Genomic DNA, 21,698 nt, shown 5'->3' with positions numbered 1-21,698 from the left:
AACTTGCAGCAGTGACAGGTGGACAAAATTTCACACTCTCTGGTCTTGTGGAACCCCAAAGCCACTCTGTTAATAGTAAGAGAATGAGAATTAAAGTTAGAGTCTATTGTATCAATCTAACAGTATTTATTACTAACATACACACTTAGAATGATGCATCTCAAGAACATGTTCTTTCTTTTTTCATTTGAACTCCCCAATAAAATACTGAGAACCTGGCTTAAGAGTCTAGCAGCCCTCCTCCTCCAGGTTCACAGAAAATAAGCGACAGGGATTCCTAGACCATAAGCCATTAAGAATTAGACTCACAAGTAGGAAGGACTTGACATCAGAATGGGACTATAGAAAGTGCTGGATGAAAAATTTCTATTCTTGATACAATGTATTGAATATGATTGATAGTTGTTAAATGTGAATGACAAGAATAAGAATGTCTATAAAAGAACTCTAAGATTCTACTTAGCATTTGAGAAGACAATGGTGTTATTCGTTGAGAGACAGTTTAACAGGAAGAAAGTGGGATACAAGAGGGGAAAAGGGAGAAAACCAATTGTAGTAAACACCTCTATGTGCCAAGCCCCTGAAGTAGGCATTTCACAAACATCCTTTCATTTAATCTTCACTGAAATCTGTAAGGTAGATATTATCATCCCATTTTACAAATTAGGAAGTTGAGGTTCAGAAAACTAATGTAAGATATTACAGTTCTTAAATATTAAGATGCTATTCAGACTTAGGACTTTGTTGCCTGAAAGCTCATGATCCTGCTAAAACATCTCTATGAATTACCAGGGATATTATCATCGAGAATCCTCATTACACCTCATTATGTAGCTATTATTAGTCCCATTTTACAACTGGGGAAACTGAGGTTCCGAGGGATGCAATGATATGCCAGTAGAACTAAATGGAGAGAGCCTAAACTCTGGAGGCAGATAAGTCTTAGATTCAAATCTCAGTTTTGTTACACAATACTTTCATCCCCTGATGCAAAGAGCCAACTCATTGGAAAAGACCCTGATGTTGTGAAATACTGAAGCAAAAGGAGAAGAGGGCAGCGGAGGATGAGATGGTTAGATAGCATCACTGAATCAATGGACATGAATCTGAGCAAACTCCAGGAGATAGTGAAGGAGAGGAAGCCTGGCAGACTGTAGTCCATGGGGTCGCAAAGAGTTGGACCTCACTTGGCAACTGAACAACAATGACAAAGTGGCTATGATTTTTTAATTCCCTTCTGTCGTATAGGAATCACATACGTTCTGAGGTTGCTGTGAGGATCTAAAAAGGCAAGACATGTTAAATACCTGCATGGCATGAATTCTCAATGCGTTGTCATCATTATCCAACTTAAATCTCCTTTGTGAAATTAAATGAAGCAATGTAAAGGCATAGCACACTACCTACTACACAGTAAGTACTCAATAAGTGATAGCTATTATCATTATTAAGTGACAAAAATTGCCTTTGCTTTCTCATCTCTGATTCAAAAACCCACAAGAGAAGTCTTGTCCGGTCTTGCCAGCAGGATTTCCTCCATAAGAAAGCCCTCTGAGTTCACTCAGGTGCAATCTGATCTCTTCTCCCCTTGGCTTTGGTAACCACTGGTATTCCACCTCTCTTGACCTCCTTCTCCCCCCAGGCCCAGGGCAGAATAATATCCCTGTCCTTCCTCTGAGGGGTGTAAGGCGGCTTAAATAATTAACGGTTGTGAGGTGCTTTGAAAAGAGAGTGCAAAACACCATAAATCCCAGGAATTAATTCATAAAATCAGTGGTGGGCTTGACAATTATATATGTCATATTTGTTCAGCTGTGAGAATGGTGTAGAACGTCAAAGTTTGGAGTGTGGTCCAAATCTCTCAAGACCAAGGATTTCCTGCAACTCTATATTGTCTGTGTTCTCTAAGACTAAGATTGTAAAATTCCAATCTCTTAAACACAGCCTTAGGAATAGTTGCATCCTATTAATTTTTTTTTTTTAATTTAAAGTTCTCCACTAGTCAGACCTAACCCACATTGCAGTCTGGGTTTTGGAAAGCAAATGGTGGAACGAAAAGCACACAAAGCTTGGAGTTATCAGAACTTTCCTGGAGCTCTGGCTTCATCACTCTCTGACTGCGAACATTTTAGTTCATTATATGACATATCACAGCATTCACCTCCTCCTTAGAAAAAGACTAATAATTGTTCTAGTAATTCAGGTTGTTATAATGAACTGACGAGATGGTGCTTAATACATTCATTCATCAGAAGATTACTGAGTATTTTATTCTGTGCCAGACTATTGGGCAATAGCAATCCAAAAAGCCCTTGGTCTCATGGAGATCAAACTTGTGGCTACAAAAGGAGAGAGGGGTGAGGGAGGAAGGGTTGGGAGCTTGGGGTTAGTAGATGCAATCTACAACGTATAGAATGAATCAACAACAAGGTCCTACTATGTAGCACTGCTGTTGCTCTGTTGCTCCATTGTGTCCAGCTCTTTGTGACCTCATGGACTACAGCACACCAGGCTTCTCTGTATAGCCTAGGGAACTATATTCAGTGTCTTGGGATAAACCATAATGGAAAAGAATATAAAAAGGATGCATTTATGTGTGTAACTGATTCACTTTTCTGTACAGCAGAAATTAACTCAACATTGTAAATCAGCTATACCTCAATAAAAATAAAAATTTTAAAAATGTCTTGGTCTCAATAACCCCAAAGGACAAATAAACTGATTATTGCAATAGGATGGGCGAAGATCTTGTCATTTCAAGTGTGGTCCATGGACCAGCAGCAGCATCACCATCTGAGAGATTTTTTTAAAATGCTGATTCTTATTCCCCACTCAGACCTATTAAGGCAGCAGCAGCACGTTCACAAGGTCCTAAGGTATTCCTATGCATGTTGAAGATTGAGATGCACTGGGCTCAGGACAACACTAAGATAAGTACAGGGTGCTATGGAGAATTTAAGCTAGATAAAATATAATGTTGTTGCTATCTAGCTGGGTGGGGCAGGTGGGCAGTGAAGAGAGGCTGGCGGAATTTGTGGGGCATTTGATCCAAAGGGAGGGGTATATGGGAAAGCACATAGTATGAACCAGTGTGGCAGCTTGAAAACACTGTAAGGAGCTCAATGTTTCAGCACTGGGATGGGAATTTTATCAATAAAGTGCTACTGATTGTCAGTGGTCCTTGTCATTCAAGCATAACCCCTAAAAATCATCTGAGATCCTGTCTGAGATGTTTATTTTGGCATGCACTACATGCACATCAAACTGCCTCTGAACTTCAGCTTTAACTACAAGTGCTTCTGTCATGTAAATTGCAAAGGCATTAACTGGCAAGAAATCTCCAAGAGGAAGTAGAGGGTCAGGTTAAAATCGATCACCTGTAGCCCCTCACATATGTTTGATGTTGTTGAAAGAAAGAAAGAGACACAGAATTTGGGAGGAGGGTAAGAGGAAGGGAGGAAGATAAAGAACAAAGGAAAAAGGGGAAAAAAGAAGAAAAATGCACATTTCTTTTTGGATTAGATTTTTTTTCTGCATCTTCATGCCTGAGCTTTTGTTCTTCAGGGGACTTTCATCATTGGGACCTTTCACTCTCTTTGTCTTTTACTGAGTTAAACTTTGTTGTTTTCGTACATAGTTTTAGAGATGCTTTGCATTTGTTCAATATATTTAAACTTGTCCAAACACCTCATGTCTGGCTCATAAGGCCTTCATGATCAGGCATTTCTAGGTTCATCCAATTCCTTTTCCCCATAGCCAGCAAAAATAATTTTGCTTCCCAGAGAATACTCAGCTGTGTCCCATTCAGTCCTTTTGAAATACTCTTTCCTCTGCCTGAGCCCCTTTATCCTCAGGAAAATCCTCATTCTTTAGTAGAAACGGTTGCCATAACTACCACCTACTTAGGACCAATTACATGTACTCAATTTTAATTCACTCTTTTCTTATTACTGGGTTCTTTTTCTTAGGGAACCCAAACAATAACATTAAAAATTTGCCAAACACCTTCACATTGATGTTCTCATTTTAATCTCAAACTATCCAGGACTGTATGTATCAATTATATTTAACCCTGATTTGAAGCAATGATCATTATTAACTGGATTTGAATATTCATTTATTCAACAAATGTTCCCTGAGCAGCTACTATATTCTAGGCATTGTTCAGTACAGTTTATCACTCTTCTTTCTCACACTTCCGTAAAATCTGATTTAATTCTTGCCTTTTATGTTTTCAAGCTCTTAGGTTTGGTTGACCTTTGTAGTCAGTTCATCCAGCCTTTGGCCCCACATAGAGGGCCCACCCAGAGCACCCTTGACTATAGTCAGCTTCTGCCTGAGCACTTGTAGTTGAGGAGAAATACTTTCTCTGTCCTTTATCATAGTAAGCCAAAATCTTCCTACTGTATCTACCACCAACCAGTCCAGTTCCGCTCTCTGTTCCTTCACAGAATGTCAGGACTTGCTTTTCTTTCTTTCTTTCTTTTAACAGAAACATAGCATAGAAACATCAAATGAAACTCAAGTATCATCTTCTACAGTTTCCTCATTTCAGACGGAAGTATTGAAGCAACTTGTCAACAACAAACTGCACATTAGTGAAATGCCTGCAATGAAAACCTTATCATTCTAGGCCAATGCTCTTGCCCTAACAGTGTATGGCCTCTTATTCATTCTGAGTGATTTACCCAACACGCCAGCCCCTTATGCACGTTTCATGTGTGTGTTCTTCCTGTTGTTTCTGCTAACAACTCTCAGCCTTGACAAGACTTGTTAAATAAGCAAAGATTTGTGGTTTTACTACGTCTTATTAAAAACTCAGTTGCTTCTAATTAGAGTAATTAAATTAATATTTAAATTATTTTTCCAGTTTCCATAAAAAATCATGATTTCTTATGGAAGACCAGCTTATTCATTCAACAAATGTATATTCAATGTATTCTGTGTGTCAGGCTGAGAGTCACACAACTGAAAGAGCCATGGCATCTGCTATAGAGAAGCTCACAGCAATCAAGTTGGGAAGATATATATACACACTAACGCAGAGGGTAGGGGTATGGACTCCAGTGTCCGAAGGACATGTAAGAGAACCTAGCTTTCCCACTAGCTAATTACATCACACTGGTCAAGCTATTTAGCATTGGTAGATCTCTATTTCATCATTAGTAAAATAAGGTTATGTAATACAGTATTAACTTCAGTGTACTCTGCTGATGATTAATGGCTTAATAAATTATAACCATCTTTATATGGTATGTAATTACCGATTAAGAAGTGACAGCCATTATTACAGTTATTATAATTAATGAAAATTGTGTTAGTTTAGCAAATGTTTATTATGTTTTTGCCAAGAGGCAAACTAGTATTTATAGTTGACATGGATATGGGTCATCCAGATTGCCTTCAAGGAAGGACTTTCTGACCAGCTGTGGAGGTGCCAGCAACATCAGAGTGCATTAGCTGGAAGGAGCTGCTTTGCCTGTGGTCCTGCCTTTCCCAGAGAAGCCCTATCTGGAGACTAGCAAGGCAGAAATATAGAGGTCCAGCCAGCCCAGCCCAGGCCAGATCAACTATAATGAGCAATATATCCCAGCATTCTTCACCAGCTCTGCCCAAATTGAGTTCTCCCTCCCCCCGTCATGCTTCCTCATAGGGGCCCTGAACTCTTATCTCCCCACCTGCCTCCAGAGAACCCATCCAGAAACAGTACTATAACCAAGAACATGGGTTCTGAGCCACACTGCGTAGGTTTAATTCTGACCTCCACTCTCTGGTCTCCCTCAAATGAGTCACTCAGTGGTATGTTTTCTTGGTTTCTTCATCTACAAAATGGAAATTAGAGTAACACCTACCTACCTCATAGAGGTGTTATGAAGACCAAATGAGTTAATCCATGTTAAGTAAGTGTGTCTGGCAATTTAAAGCATCCAGGAATGCTGGTTGTTATCCTTTCCAACATTACCATATACTCAGCACCACACCACACCTTGGTCACACAAAGATCAAGTGTGTTGGTCCTTGCCCGTGAGGACTTCTATTAAGTATTATGATAAATGTGTCTGTTCAGGAAAGACATTCTGCCATTGCAGAGTGAATTGTTTTCTGTGATAATCCTTAATTGGGACACAAGATCCTCCTGAGGCTGAAAAAAATATGGGGAAATTTAATCAGGCATTACTTCATAAAGGAGGGAGGCACTCATGTGTTTGCGCAAAGAATGAAGAGAAGGGTTTAAATGAGGTCCAGGTCACTGTGATATCTAGCCTACTTCAATTCTGCCCTAAACAATGGTGAAAAGTGAAAGTGAAAGTGAAGTCGCTCAGGACTCCTCCACGCATGGACTTTTCCAGGCAAGGATACTGGAGTGGGTGGCCATCTCCTTCTCCAGGGAAACAATGGTGGATATGGACAATAATGCGCACTGCTATCCTGCCAGTACAGAAAGGATTTTTCACTTCTGCTCCCTTTCTGTTAGTTTTTGCTTCCATCCTGAATTCTGCACTCAGGGATTTCTCCCATTCACAAGCTTTACCAGTTGGGACAGCAAAAAATGAACATATATAATATTAGCCCCTCTGAACTATTTTTTCTCATAAATTTTATTTATAATGCAAATAAAAGGACAAGGTTTGTTACTTGTACTTATAACCCTTTCAAAGACAGAGTAGGGTAATTTTTATGTTTGATTACCATCTGTTTGACTTATGTATTTTAATAAAACCAGTAATGTGTATCTATCCTCCCAATATTCATGGGAGGTCGTGGGAGCTGTAAATTACATTTACACTAACTTGCTTAGGATTGACACTGTTACACAAAAACAAATGACATATTCAGCTTTTTTTTCCTTTTACTGAGTCTCCATTTAAAGAACCAAATGAGAAAGAAAAGTATGAGGAAGGAAGAAAACATGTTCATTTTACTCTCCTGACAACTTTAATGAAACAGAGAAAATCTTATTCCCGTTTTTCATATAAGTAATGAGGCTCATAAACAATGGAGTAGGACAGGTGCACAATGGCTAAAACAATCAAGACCAAAATAAAATAAACAAACAAAAACAAGTGCTCTGCTCTGATAGGCATGCTGTATGGGAAGAATTCAAGGTTTGGAATCCAAAAGATCCAAGTTCAAATTGTAGGTTTGCCATCCATTGTTTGTGTGACCTTGGGCATGTTTTGAACTTCTTTGAGCCTCAGTCACTTCAACTGTAAAATGGTAGGCAGAGCAACACTAGTCACTTACCTCCGTGAGAAGTAAACGAGGTGAAGAATGCAATAGCTGTTCAATATTTATTAGTTGTCCCTTGTTACTTCTCACCTTATTCCCTGGATCTCTCACTCCACCTGCAAGTGGGGGGTTTCTAGGGTCACAATGTCAAATCATGATGCCCCATCCCTGTTAACTGGATCACTATAGAGCAATAGCTCATAGTTGGATCCCCAGTACAACCAGCTCAGCGTCCTAATTCCCCCTTCCTGACCCTTCTGATACCACAAAGAAATCCTAACTTACTCCACTATGAACAGCTTCCTTTACAAGGAGATTATAACCCAGTCTGGGTCAAAGCCTGGAATTCCTAGAATCTTGGCAGTGGAAGGATTTCCTTACACACCCAGCACAGAACTTTCCCAGCATGAGTTCTACAGATCATTTGTCCCATAGGATATTAACTAATGCAATTTCAGGTATGGTATGTCTCGCTTGAGGTATCACAATGTCCATTTTCAAATCAAGTGAACCAAAAAGACTTGCAACAAAGGCATATCCTTAACTTTGTTTTCTCAGCCATTTTTAAGCTCTATCATTCTCTTTTTGCAGAAGACTTAATAACACTTTGAAGAACTGGCACTCCACAACACACTGCTTCAAAGATATGGTCTCAATTATAGTAACTTAGATATAGAGTTAGCTTCTAACCCACAGAGACTCTTACGAAAACTTTAAGTTCTAGGACCCAGGAGGTAAGAAGACACTGATCATTATCTAAGTCCAACAGGTAGGAGGTTCAGAGATGGGAAGTGATTTTCCCAAAATCAATCAGTAAGCTGGGGGCACACGTGACCCCTGTACCCAGTTTCCTGGGCCTCACATCAATATTCTCTCTGTAACCACAGGGCCTTTCTGTTTTAAGCCTAGGCCACAAATTGAAGTAAGTGGGTTTGCCTAGTGCATCCATCCATTGATACATTCATTCATTCATTTGCAATCCTCCTGTGTGCAAGAAAAGATACTAAGTACTAAAGACATAAAAGCTTTGACCTCTCCCTTCCAGGAGCTGACACTGTCATGTAAATGAAGACATACAAACAAGCAAATAGAGAACATGATCTGGTTCTGCTTTCAGGGCAGTATACACAACAGAAAAGGAAAATAGAGAGGTAAGAGATAGAAGGAGGAGGCATCTACCATGTGACTAAAGTCTGGAGAAGAGGATGGCAGAGGGCATGCCAGACATAGGACAAGGCTTGTACACAAGTGTGGAGGCTTGGGGCGGGGTGGGGAGCTTGAACCCTTGCTGACATGCCTCACTTGGTGCATGTGAGCGTGCTAAGTTGCTTTAGTTGTGTCCAACTCTTTGCAACCCTATGGAAACTGAACACAAATGGGAAGGTCTGAGGTGTTCCCAAAGCTTGGACTTGTCATTTTCCTTCCTGCTCTTGTTTATTCATTCATTCATTCACTCATTCAGTCATCTGACAAATATTGAATAGCATTTACATTGGGATCTGGGTATGTGGGATACATCAACGGGTCCTTCCAAGCCACCCTGTCTCCAAGCCTCTACTCATTCCCTCTTCTTTCTCTCTCCCCCTCCTTTCTTTCACACATGCACACACATGCACACACACACATCCTCACTTGCACACACTCAGTAATTTCTTTCTCCTGGCTTAATGAGCACAGTAGAGAATAGTAATTGTCCTGAGTATAAGAGCTACTCCATCAACCAAAACTCCCCCTGGCCTCTGTTTTTTAAAACTATCTGCTCTCCTGACTCCGGGCAGTTCTCACAGTTCATAAGTGCCCACTGCTCTTCCCTGAGACTGTTCCAGGGTAACAGTTGCCTTTCAGAGGGTTGTGCTTTGCTTCATGAATGGGAGAGAGTTTAGTCTCCATCCACCATGTCCACTGATACTGCAATATTCTGGCTCCTACTCAGAGTCACAGAAGCACTTCTTACAGCTCAGGCCTAACTCTTAATAGATTACCTGTCTCTGAGATTGAAAGAAATGCCATCCACCTTGAGACAATAGATCTTTTTTTTTTTTCTTATGAGAATTTCCTTTGAGGAGATACAGTATGAAGCACCAGCAAAGCACTGAGCTTGGTCATCTGAAAGAACTGAGTTAGATTTTTGAATGATTTTACCTTTCTGAGACTCAATTTATAGCATTACTGAAATGGAGATAGTTGGTCCTTCCCAATAGGCTAATTACTAGCATTCAATAAGATAGTCTGGGTAAAACCCTTGAAATATAATACAGTAGGTGTGTAGTGGCTATTCTAGCTCTTCTTTGGTTTCAGCCAAAGTTGAAGTTGCTTGTTGACAAATGTTGAGATCTCAAGTCTCCAAAGGCAACCAAAGGCAGAATTCACAAAGAGAGTTTAATAATTAGCTTCTTTTTCTATTTCCTTGAATTAGTAGCTCATTAATGTTTCTTGAAAGCTAGATGTTACAGTTCCTTGTGGGTCAAATTACAAATGCTATTCATCTATGGGAAATTCCACATTTAATTCATAATTAATGAAACTAGAATTTTTTTTCATGGTTATCCATTTGAAAGTTGCACTTCTTACAAATAGCCATGTATCCCTAAGCTGGTAACCTATGTTCTTTGACTCTCAGTTTTCCCAACTAATTATATATGTCATAAAAATATGATGAAGAATGGATGAGAAAAATGTACATACAGCACAATTTTTTCAATGTTATTTCCATGGTCTTAAAAATGAAAGAAAATTAAAACTCTCCCTGCCTACCATCAGTTAGTGTTCAGGAAAAAAATAAATAAAAACAAACAAACAAAAGAAAATAAAATAAAAAGCTAGCTGTTAAATAAAGAAACATTCATTATGAATTTTATTACTTCAACTACTGTAAACTGTGTAGGAATCTGAGCTGCAAAGCTGCCCATTAAACTGTCTGCTCTTTCCTGTTTAAACAAGGCCCCTCTTGGGTCCCGGCTGCCTGAGCCTTCATGAGTCTGAATCCAGGAAGGAAGACGTTTCTACGGTAACCGCTGAGGCCTTCTCTGGAGGTTCTCTGGGAGAGGCCAGGGTCTGGTGCAAGTGACAAACCCCAGTTCCCTTGATAATGCACAGAGAGGCAGCAGCCATGATCTCCAAGCACGAGCAGAATGAGAGCATTCAGGCGTGAAATCCCTTTCAATCGCTCGTTTGTTTCCCATGATGGAGAATTCACTTTGTGCAGCTCTTGAAAAATGGTCGATCTAGGCTCAGTGATGTATAAATAATAAACGTTCCAGAAGGAAAGATATTTTTGTGACTTGGAAAAGGGGCTATTGACACCCCAACATCATTGGGGTCAAAGATTCAGATCATAAAGAAGAGTCCAGTAGCCTTATTTTATAAACTGTGAAATAGGTCACCAGAAGGGAGTAGGAGGAGATGGGTTAAAGTCGTCTAGCAAGGAGGCTGGTATCAAAAAACATCCTAAGCTGCTGGTGAGTCAGGTTTGTGTTGTACAGTCGTGACTGTCACCATAAAGTGTGGTAAGTGCTCAGAAAGAAAGCTGGACAAGAAGCAGCAGGAATATGAAAGGGGGCTACCTGAGGTGACCAGACACAAAGAAGAGATAGAGCTTGAGCTGAGACTTGAAGAATGAGTAAAAGTTGCTATCATGTATTTATGTAGCATAATGAAGGAGAAGGGGGCGACAGAGGATGAGACGGTTGTCTGGCATCATCGACTCAATGGGCCTGAGTTTGAGCAAACTCCAGGAGATAGCAAAAGACAGGGAAGCCTGGCATGTTGCAGTCCATGTGGTCAAATAGAGTCAGACATGACTGAGCAACTGAACAACAACAACAACAATGTAGCATTTGGGCTTCCCCAGTGGCTCAGCTGGCAAAGAATCTGCCTGCCAATGCAGAAGGTGCAAGAGACATGGGTTCGATCCCTGGGTCAGGAAGATCCCCTGGAGAAGGAAATGGTAACCCAACCCAGCATTCTTTCCCTGGACACAGGACCCTGGCAGGCTAGTCCACAGGGCCACGAAGACTTGGACACGACTGAAGTGACTTAGCATGCATGCATGTAGCATTATGTATGACAATGTCCTAGACACTTTCTATGCATCATCTCATTTAATCTTCACAAGAGCCCTTTTGTATGGGCACCATTACTGGTCACTGTTTTTAAGATGAAGGAAATAGGCCTAAAGAGGTTAGCTACTTTCCCACACAGCTAGTAGATGGCAGGGTTAAGATTCAAATCCAGGTCAATCTAATTCCTACACCCAGCTCTTTGACTATTGGCATTCAGTCTTCCATAAATAAGTGCAACAATCTAGCATGTGGGTAAGTTGGGGGTAGTGTTCTGGGCAGGAAAAAAAAAAAACAGCACAAGCAAAAGCACAAAGTTACAATGCGTGTTTGATCTGGTACTTATCAATGCTTAGTGGCACTACCTATCTTCCACAGCCTTGTCTAAGGATATGTGAGCCTCAATATTGCTTCTGACTCCTAACAATCTGGCCATAGTGAGACCATCTGACGCTTGCTGCTGCTGCTGCTAAGTCGTTTCATTTGTGTCCGACTCTGTGCGACCCCATAGACGGCAGCCCACCAGGCTTTCCCATCCCCGGGATTCTACAGGCAAGAACACCTGGAGTGGGTTGCCATTTCCTTCTCCAATGCATGAAAGTGAAAAGTGAAAGTGAAGTTGCTCAGTCGTTTTCGACTCTTAGTGACCCCATGGACTGTAGCCCACCAGGCTCCTCTGTCCATGGGATTTTCCAGGCAAGAGAACTGGAGTGGGGTGCCATGGCCTTCTCTGATCTGATGCTTACCCAATAATAAAAATCCACACACAACTGGTGGCCTGGATGAAGCCCCTACATCTTCCATAGACGTCAGAACGGTAAAAATCTATTAGGAACCACTTTCTCTTTTACAACTCACTTTTACAGCCTGTGGATTTCTGGAAGCGCTCATCATTTGAGTCTCCCTTCATTCTGGACACTCAGAGTAGAAACAATTTCCATCTCAGTTTCTTTCCATGGGGACATGCTGACCCATGGTGCTTAGAGTCAAAATAGTTCCAGTTCAGTAAAACGGCTTTCATGGAAAATCCATGGTGGAGCTTGGTGGAAAAAGTGCCTGCCCATGCCAAACACAGTGAAAAATAAAGAAAGTTATCCAGATGTCAAGGCCAAACTGGCCACGTAGTGGTAAGAGCTATCCAGGTCATAAGAGCCAACACTAAGTGCTTGCTCTGCAGGTACTCTTTAAAATATATATATATATTTATTTTTAATTGAAGGATAATTGCTTTACAATATTGTGTTGGTTTCTGCCATACATCAGCATGAATCAGCCATACGTATACATATGCCCCCTCCCTCTTGAACCTCTCTCCCATGTCTCACCCCTCTGGGTTGTCATGGAGCACTGGTTTGAGTTCCCTGAGTCACACAGCAAATTCCCACTGGCTTTCTGTTTTACATATGGTAGTGCATATGTTTTCATCCTGCTCTCTCATTCGTCACACGCCCTCCTCCTAACCACCCCCACCATGGCCACAAGTCTGTTTTCTTTGTCTGTGTCTGCATTGCTGCCCTTCTGCAGGTCCTCTTTGTATATAGATTCTTATTCTTATTCTCTCCACAATCCCTCTTTGCCTCTGTACAGAGGAAGGATCTGAGTCTCAGAAAGGTTTGGTTGCTTTTCAGAGATCATATAGAGTATTCCTACCCAGGACTCTTTGAGCCCCAAACCTCCACTTTTACACATCATTTCAAAATCATCAATCTAGTAGCTGATTGGAATTATCATAATTTTGCCACTATTTTGCTCTGGATGTCTGCTGGTTAGCATATATGCCAATGCTTTGGCGAGAAAGTACCTTCTGTGTACCAGGTTCTCTGCTGGGTCTAGAACATTTGGAGACTGCTTCATTCTGTGAGTTAGTCAGTCACTGAATATTTGCAAGGGCAAATTACATGCAAAGTGCTGAGGCTAAAGGGGTGAGCCAAAAGCAGAGACAGACCTTCATGAAATACCCTCACACTGTAGTGGGTGCCATGAAGAAGCGGCACAAGGAGCCGTGAGTAGACGAAACGAGTCGGGGACAGGACTTGGTGCTTCCATTCAAGTCAGAGGAGTCCCTGAAGAGTTTCCTGGGCAAGACGGGGTAATAGTGCGGGTGAGGGAGATAAGCTGGAACGACTGATGAAAACCGAGAGGAATAGGGACGAGTAAAGCAGGCAACTATAGGAGAGAGATTCCGTATTACAGTCAAGTAAGCCACGAAGCCGGAAGCAGAAAGGAAGTGGAGCTCACCTGTCTGAGGGCAGGGGTAGCTGGAGAACACCTTCAGGAGGCAGTGATGTCTAAGCCGAGAACTGAGGCTGCACCAGAATCCAACAGAGAAGGGGCTGTTTGGTGCACCCAGAGGAAACAGCACACACAAATCCAAAGACAAGAGAGCATGTGATTTGTCTGGGGAACTGCAAGTGCTTGTCTATGTCGTGGGGACTAAGAGAACTAAGATAGACCCAGGATGAGGGTAAGGATGCTAAAGGGAGCAGCTCTGGTGTTGAATAAAAATAGTGCTGAGGAGCATTATTCTGATGGCAAATGTGCAGTCAGAGCATGGGATGTGTCCTGCGGATATTAACAAGGCAGATGTCAGCATTATAAATGGGGAAGAGGAAAGGAGTAAGAAAAGGAACTGATATTTATTTGATATGGCACCTACTAACTGCCAGATACAGTCAGGTAGAACTCCATTCTTTAGATGCACCAGAAAGTGAAGCAAATTGTCTGTGGGAACATTCATGCTTCATTCTTCCTCCTTGACTTCCAGAACTGTCTTGTTCCTCTTATTTCCAAGGGCTTCCTCATCCCTCCAGAATATTACCCAAGTGGGTGATTAAGATTAATCTTATCTGTAAATGACAAGAATCAAAATTCAACTAGCTTAGGTAAATGAGACACAGTACCTATGTCAGAATTAAGGGAATAAATAAGGAAATGTTTAGCACTAGGGCATAAGAGGGGCAGGAGTTCACCTGGGGCTCAGAAACTGCTAAATTCACTAGGGCCCTCCGTCTCTCCTCTGTAACTCTCTACCCATAAGCTTTATTCTCTCTCACTACCAACCATTTCCTTCTTCCATATTAGCAGGAGCTTGGTCACCCATAGTTCTGGGGCTTTCTGCTACAGAAGGACATGCTCTTTGTTTCAGTTTTTAAGTCCAGGGAAAGATTTCTGATCAGGCCAGGGTGGGTGATATCCATTCATGAATCAATCAGCCACAACCAGTAACACAAACATGGCTATCAAAAGGTCACCCCTGTGATTTGGAGGTCATTCTCCCAATCTCTTGGTGCATCAAGAAGCCATTCCGAAGAGGATCTACTAAAATCATAGCAATATTTGCCATTAATGGGATATTTAAGGCATGGCAGGCTCTGAACATTGTTCACATTATTCTTTGATAACCTTATTTGATTTTCCCAACAACCATGAGAAGCAAAGATACCTAATTTATATATAGGAAAGCTGAAGCTCAGAGAGGCCTATTGATTTGTTCAATGTCCCACAGCTAGGAAGTGGTTGGAGCAAAATTTGAATCCTGGACTGACTCCAAATCCATGCCTTTAACTCTCAACCTAATTACACCTACTTTGGCTTCCTTGGGAACTAAATGGAGGGTGGTAAAATCCAGGAGTCCTGGGATCCACCTCTGCACTGTCGAGCTGTGTGGCCTTGGACAAAACCCCTAAACTCTCCAGTTTTATTGTGTGCCAAATAAGGATAACAATTACTGCTCGTTTACTTTTATAATCGTAAGATTAAGTGAGACTGAAAGTGAAAGAGCTGAGAAAAGAACTTCATGCTGATGAAGATGAGGCTTCACTGTCATTTTATTCCTCCATATTCCAGTATGCCATGGTTTTGAAACGTCCTGTAAAGCACTATCTATTATTTGAAATGAGAGTATGTTTGTGAAGAGCCAACAGACAGACCTGCATATTTTACGTTATATTTTTTTAATAATTCCAGATTGACAGACTTTAACTGAGGAAACAAAAATAGAGTTAATTTATCCTGGATCCAAATGTTAGGCTCCTCTTGGTTTTTTTCAAAACAGACATTAATTTTATTCCTCTGGATTCCTTCTGTGCTGACACCACCTGGTTTCTGCTTACCTTTCTTTTTCACCTATTTCTGTGACATGAGATTATAATTGGTTTCTGCTGAACTTTCTCTTGCTGTGATGTACTGATAAACAAAGAAAATGAAATCTTCCTTTCATTTAGGCAATGAGTTCTGCCCCCACTGCAATGTTTCAGATGGCAATCCTTTAAGGAACTATGGTTCTGTGGAATAATTTCCATACTTAGGAAATAACTGCAAGGTTCCATTGGAAGCCTTTGTCAGCCAACATTCTCTCTATGGCCCATCAGCTGCAAATTTGCCCAAACTAGGAACTGTGGCGTAATCCTCCTACTCCTAAACCCACACATGAAGTCAGGCTCTAGGCTGGGTGATGGACTTCCCCAGCCCACCTCCTGTCTGGGTCGCCTTCCACTTTGTGTCACAGCCTCAGCCCAGGCCTTCACACTTCCACCCTGGGACTGTTTAAAAAGTCTCCTAATCAGTCATTCACCTCTACAATGGCGCCAGGGTGATCTTCATAAAACAGAGATTCTGACCACATCAGCCCTGCTGATCACCTTTCTGTGGCTTCCTATTTGCTAGATAATATGGTCCTCCATGGGCTTCCCTGGTGGCTCAGATGATAAAGAATCTGCCTGCAGTGCAGGAGACCTGGGTTCAATCTCTAGGTCAGGAAGATCCCCTGGAGAAGGGAATGGCTGCCCACTCCAGTATTCTTGCCTGGAGAATTCCATAAACAGAGGACCCTGGCAGGCTACAGTCCATGGGGTCGCAAAGAGTCAGACATGATCAAGCAACTAACACTTTCACTGTCTTAGGGTCCTCCATAACTTGACCTCTGCACATCCTTCTAGCAGCATCCCATTGCCGCCCTGGCCTACCACACCATCAGGATCCACCTTACTCAACATGACAATGATACTAACACGTCTATCTTTTATTGCATGTCTGAGTCTGTAGAACAACTTTTCACAAATTCTCAGAAACATCCTACAAGATATTTTATACTTTTATTATACTCCGATTCAGACATTTAAAGAATCTACCCAGGATCACACAGCTGATCTCACAGGTGGCAAACTTGAGACCCAAACCCAGGTCCATCTGATTCCCAAACTCTTTGTACTCTGCCATGTGAACATTCTGAAATACTGGCAGTTCCCTGAATGAGCCATGCCCTTTATACCCTACCATCATCTTTGCAATCACTCCTCCTGCAGCCTTTAACACTCTTCCCTTTCCTTGGCTGGCTGGCTGACTGATACTCACGCCATAAGGTTTGTCTGAAATATCACACAGGGCTTCCCTTGTGGCTCAGCTGGTAAAGAATATGCCTCCAGTGCAGGAGACCTGGATTCGATCCCTGGGTTCAATCCCTGGGTTGGGAAGATCCCCTGGAGAAAGGAAAGGCTACCCACTCCAGTATTCTGGCCTAGAGAATTCCATGGACTGTATAGTCCATGGGGTCGCAAATGAGTCAGACATGACTGAGCGATTCCACTTTCACATCACATTGGAGTGAAAGTCTGAGCAATTGCAGACCCAGAGATAAAGAAAGAAATAGAACCAGACTGGAAACCAGGAAACTAGGTGAGCCTCTGCAGCTCTGTTCACAAGATCCCTTGTATAATATCTGCATAATAACTCTGCCTGCCACCTGGAGTTTCGAGGAGGATCAAATGGGACTTTATATTTGAAACCACTTCGCAAACTATCAAGCCCCATATACATATGTTATTATTCATTGTTACGTTAATTAAGTAATTAAATCTCAGCTATAATAATGAACCTTAAAAATAACTGTTAATGGCTATTAATCAAAATGCAGACTGAGAGTAATCATACTAATTAAAATTGTCAGTAATAATGATAATTGGCCCTGATACTGAGAAGTGGTCCATGGGGCGTGGATTCACATGAAACTGGGAAGTAAATAACACAAGTGAGAGTTGGCAAAGGGACCCAGAAGCAGGCTAATAACAAAACAAGCAGATGAGCCACACTATTCCTGGCTGAGAGTGCTGCCATGCTGAGGGAAAAGGGATCGATCAACACCAAAACCACCCAGTGTTCTATGAGTATTTGGCTTGCAGTGGTGCATATAGTTATCTGTCTCTGTACATCTCTGGGTGGTAACACCTTCATATTTAGCTTCACCACATTAAATTACATGTGAGCCCATTATCATGCTGTTCCCGAATACTACCTACTTGTCAGTCCTAAAGGAAATCAACCCTGAATATTCATTGGCTGAAGCTGAAGTTCTAATACTTTGGCCACCTGATGCAAAGAGCTGACTCATTGAAAACGACCCTGAGGCTGGGAAAGATTGAAGGCAGGAGAAGAAGGAAATGACAGAGGATGAGATGATTCGATGGCATCACCGACTCAATGAACATGAGTTTAAGCAAACTCCCGGAGATGGTGAAGGACTGTGAAGCTTGGTGTGCTGCAGTCCATGGGGTCGCAAAGAGTCAAACACGACTGAGCAACTGAACAACAACAATCACATCACCATGTTTCCTGACAAATCCAAGATTCTTCATGGCCTGTTGCATGAAGACTTCCTGGATTTTTCCTGGGAGACTAGGGATGTTTTTCTGATCTCCTTTACCTCTATAAGCCTTCCCTTGGAAATCACAATCCCAGTCCATCACTTACTAGCTGAGTTTCAAGATGTTACTTAGCACCTCTTTTATATTAACTAAATGAGGATAATAGCAGTATGGACCAGGCAGGATTGTTTTGAGAATTAGCTAAGGTGTCTAAGTCTTTTAGAATAGGATTAGACACATAGTACTCCATTACTGTTCATCATTATTAATACCATTATTGTTGTTGCAATTATTCGTCTCTATATCTATCACTCTGCCAGACTGTGAGCTCCTTCTCTTTGTGTCCCTTATTCCTGTCCTTACTACATAATAGCTCCCCCTTTCATTGTTGATGTTACAACGGAAATGGATGAAGAATATTCTTGAGGAAACTGTGGACAAGACTAAGGGCAGTGAGCTGGAAAATTCATTGACCATGAAATCATATTTGATTTAAATCTTGATTCTGCTACTTATTTAGACATTGGTTTTGTGCAAGTCACCTCCCCTTCTAGACTGTTTTTTCATCCAGAAAATAGAAACAATAATCTCTGGCCTATTTCCTTCCATCATGGGGTGGGAATAAGGACACAGATGCAAAACCACTCTGTAAACTGAAAGTGAAAGTGAAGTCGCTCAGTCGTGTCCAATTCTTTGTGACCCCGTGGACTGTAACCTACCAGGCTCCTCCGTCTATGGGATTCTCCAGGGAAGAATACTGGAGTGGGTTGCCATTTCCTTCTCCAGGGGATCTTCCCGACCCAGGGATTGAACCCGGGTCTCCCACCTTGCAGGCAGATGCTTTAACCTCTGAGCCACCAGCACTAATCAAATATAAAATACTTTTACTGTTATTAGAACCATCTGGAAGTTGTTTGGACTTACAAATTGATAGAATCAGTCAGCACCTACTTGACTTACACAAAAAGCAGTTGTTATGATTGGGTATTTTTTAAGCCCTTAACCCTATGGATATTCCAAGTCTTTTCTCCAAATTCACGCCCAATTTGAGAATGTTCAAGTTTATTTTCCCAAAAACTGAATAACAATAGGAATTCAAAATATAGCTAAGGCTGAAACTTCACTCAAGATTTCAGTTTCTATTTCCCTTAAGGAAGTTTCTAGAATCTTAGCTCATAACTGAATTGTTAAATGCAGCTCAGTTCACAGGGCTTGTCAAGGTAAAGGGAAGCTCAACCTTAGAGGCTGCTTAAAGGTCATGGGAGTTTAAGATGGAGAGTAAATTGTAAAACAAGAAAGAACCATATAGATGGTAAGAACACTGGACTAGGAGTCAGAAATCCTAAATTCTGACCTAGCTTTGCAGTCTTCTAGTTTGAACATCTTCCCTATCTGGGCTTTAGTTTTCTCAGTAAAATGTAGATAACCTCTCCTGGTTTCATTAACCTTTGCCATAGAGCAAATCACCTCAAAATTCAGTGATGTAGAAGAGCAAGAGCTTCTTTCCCACAATTCTGTGGGCTGGTGGATAGTTCTGTTCATCTTTCTGGGCCCACTCAAGGAGCAGCATTCAGTTGAGGAGTCAGCTGGGACTTGGGCCCCATGGACACAGTTAGGACTCTGAGCCTCTCTTTCTGTACAGAGTCTTGCATATTTAAGGTGCTAGACTGGGCCTCCTTACATTCTGATGCTGTTCCAGGAGAGGAGAAGTGGGATTGTAGGGGTGCTTAAAGCATCACCTCACACAGAATCACTCTCTTCATATTCTATTGGGCAAAACAAGTTTACAGGGTCTGCCCAGACTCAAGGACTGGGGAAACAGACTAGACCCTTTGATGGGATGAAGACAAAGTCAAATTACAAAAAGGGACATTGGTACAGAGAGGCATGATTCATGGGGACTCATGGATGTGGGGGCGGGGAGCTTTTTGTACCAATCTAACACACATCTGTCCTGCCTCCAGGGCTATTTGCAAACATCTAAGCTAATATAATCAGAGACACTTTGTAAAGGATAAAGTGCTATGTCATACAGATGGAAGAGCATTCAACTTTTGTTCTACTATTTGTATTCATATTATTTAACTGATTTCAAGATGATCTCGATTACGTTTTCTGATTTTGATTCCCTGTTAGTTAAGAAAAGTGTATGTGAATATAAGGAGAAGCGTCCCAGACAGGTGATACAATATCATCGTTCTGCAATCCATCATGAATTAGTGGATGTAGGCTTCAAGCATCCGTGGCTTTTCACATTACAAAACCCAGGACAATTTGATCTTATATGTCTACTGAGGCGGAATGGATTACCTAGGAAGCTCTCTTGCTAAATTAAAAGAAAAAAAAAAAAGATCCTTGATCTGATCAAGACTTTAGTTCAACTATCAATTTTCAGGGAACACAGAAGACAAAGGAACATGCTAAGCCATACCACAGAAGCGTCATCCCCAAATTCAGACTAGGAAAAACCACTATAGGAAAACAACCTGGTTTCCTCAACAAATAAATTAGGAAGGGGAAAAACAGAGCTGGGGAAGAAGCATGTGCATTAAGAGAGACCAGTAACAATGTGTGGAAGTTATTTGGATCCAGACTCAAATAAACTACTTTAAAAATTATGACATTTTTATCATTTTGGAAATATATAAACTGACAGGATAATGAAATTAAAAAATTAAAGCTATGTTTAGGGGTGAACTGTTATTATAGTTATGTATTTTTAAAAGACTCCTTAGACTTTAGGGTACATATTGAAATATTTTCTTGTGATTTGATAACATGTGTGTGTGTGTGTGCACATGCTCAGATGCTGAGTCACGTGCAATTCTTTGCAACTCATTGGACTGTAGCCCATCAGGCTCCCCTGGCCATGAATTTTCCCAGCAAGAATACTGGAGTAGGTTACCATTTCCTCCTCTGGGGATCTTCCTGACCCAGGGATTGAACCTGCATCTCCTGTTTTTCCTGCATTGGAAGTGGATTCTTTACCACTAAGCCACCTGAGAAGCCTGAGCTAATATTATAGCTAAGATTTAGTAATACAGAATGGGAATAGATGGGTGGGGCTAGACGTGAAACAAAAGTATCCCTGAATTGATAACTGTCTAATCTAGGTGATAAGTACATGGGCATTGATTATTCAGGTCAGGCTACTTTAGTATACGTTTGAAATTCTTCATAAAATTTTTTAAGTAGTTAGACAAGAAGTCAGACAGCCCTGGATTCAACTAGCAGCCCCCATATCTCTTCTCTTTAACCATATGTTCCGTGGAAATTCACTTCACTTTTCTAAGCTTCCATTTCCCTAAAAATAATGTAGAGATAATCTCCTTTCATTATTTCCAAATGATACTCTAGGGGCCAAATGAGTCCATGAAGGTGAAAACACTTTATAAACCATGAAAGGCTATAAATATGCTAAGAACTGTTTTTGTTACTATCACTATTGACCTGAAAATAATTTAGATCTTTTGGGTTCTGTCTTATCCTTAGTAACAGTATCTCTTCATCCTTGGTCTGTTCCCATGTAAAATTAACCACAGACAATTCAGAAAGCTTTGGGGCAGTGGTTATGAATTTGACAAAGGGTCTGAAGATAATTTTTTAGATGTCATATTTTCCCTTTATCTCAAATCCAAATGGGAAGAATTTCTGCTACTGGGTGAAGTAACAGGGACTGTATTTGCCCTCCCGCTGGATACAACCAAGAAATAGACTATATGTATGTTATTCACAAGAGGTGGCAAGAATACACAGAAGAACTATACAAAAA

The sequence above is a fragment of the Capricornis sumatraensis genome, chromosome 2 (assembly GCF_032405125.1).
Source record: "Capricornis sumatraensis isolate serow.1 chromosome 2, serow.2, whole genome shotgun sequence".
Lineage (NCBI taxonomy): Eukaryota > Metazoa > Chordata > Mammalia > Artiodactyla > Bovidae > Capricornis > Capricornis sumatraensis.
The sequence above is the reverse complement of the archived record's forward strand: the minus strand, read 5'-3'. Positions refer to the sequence as shown.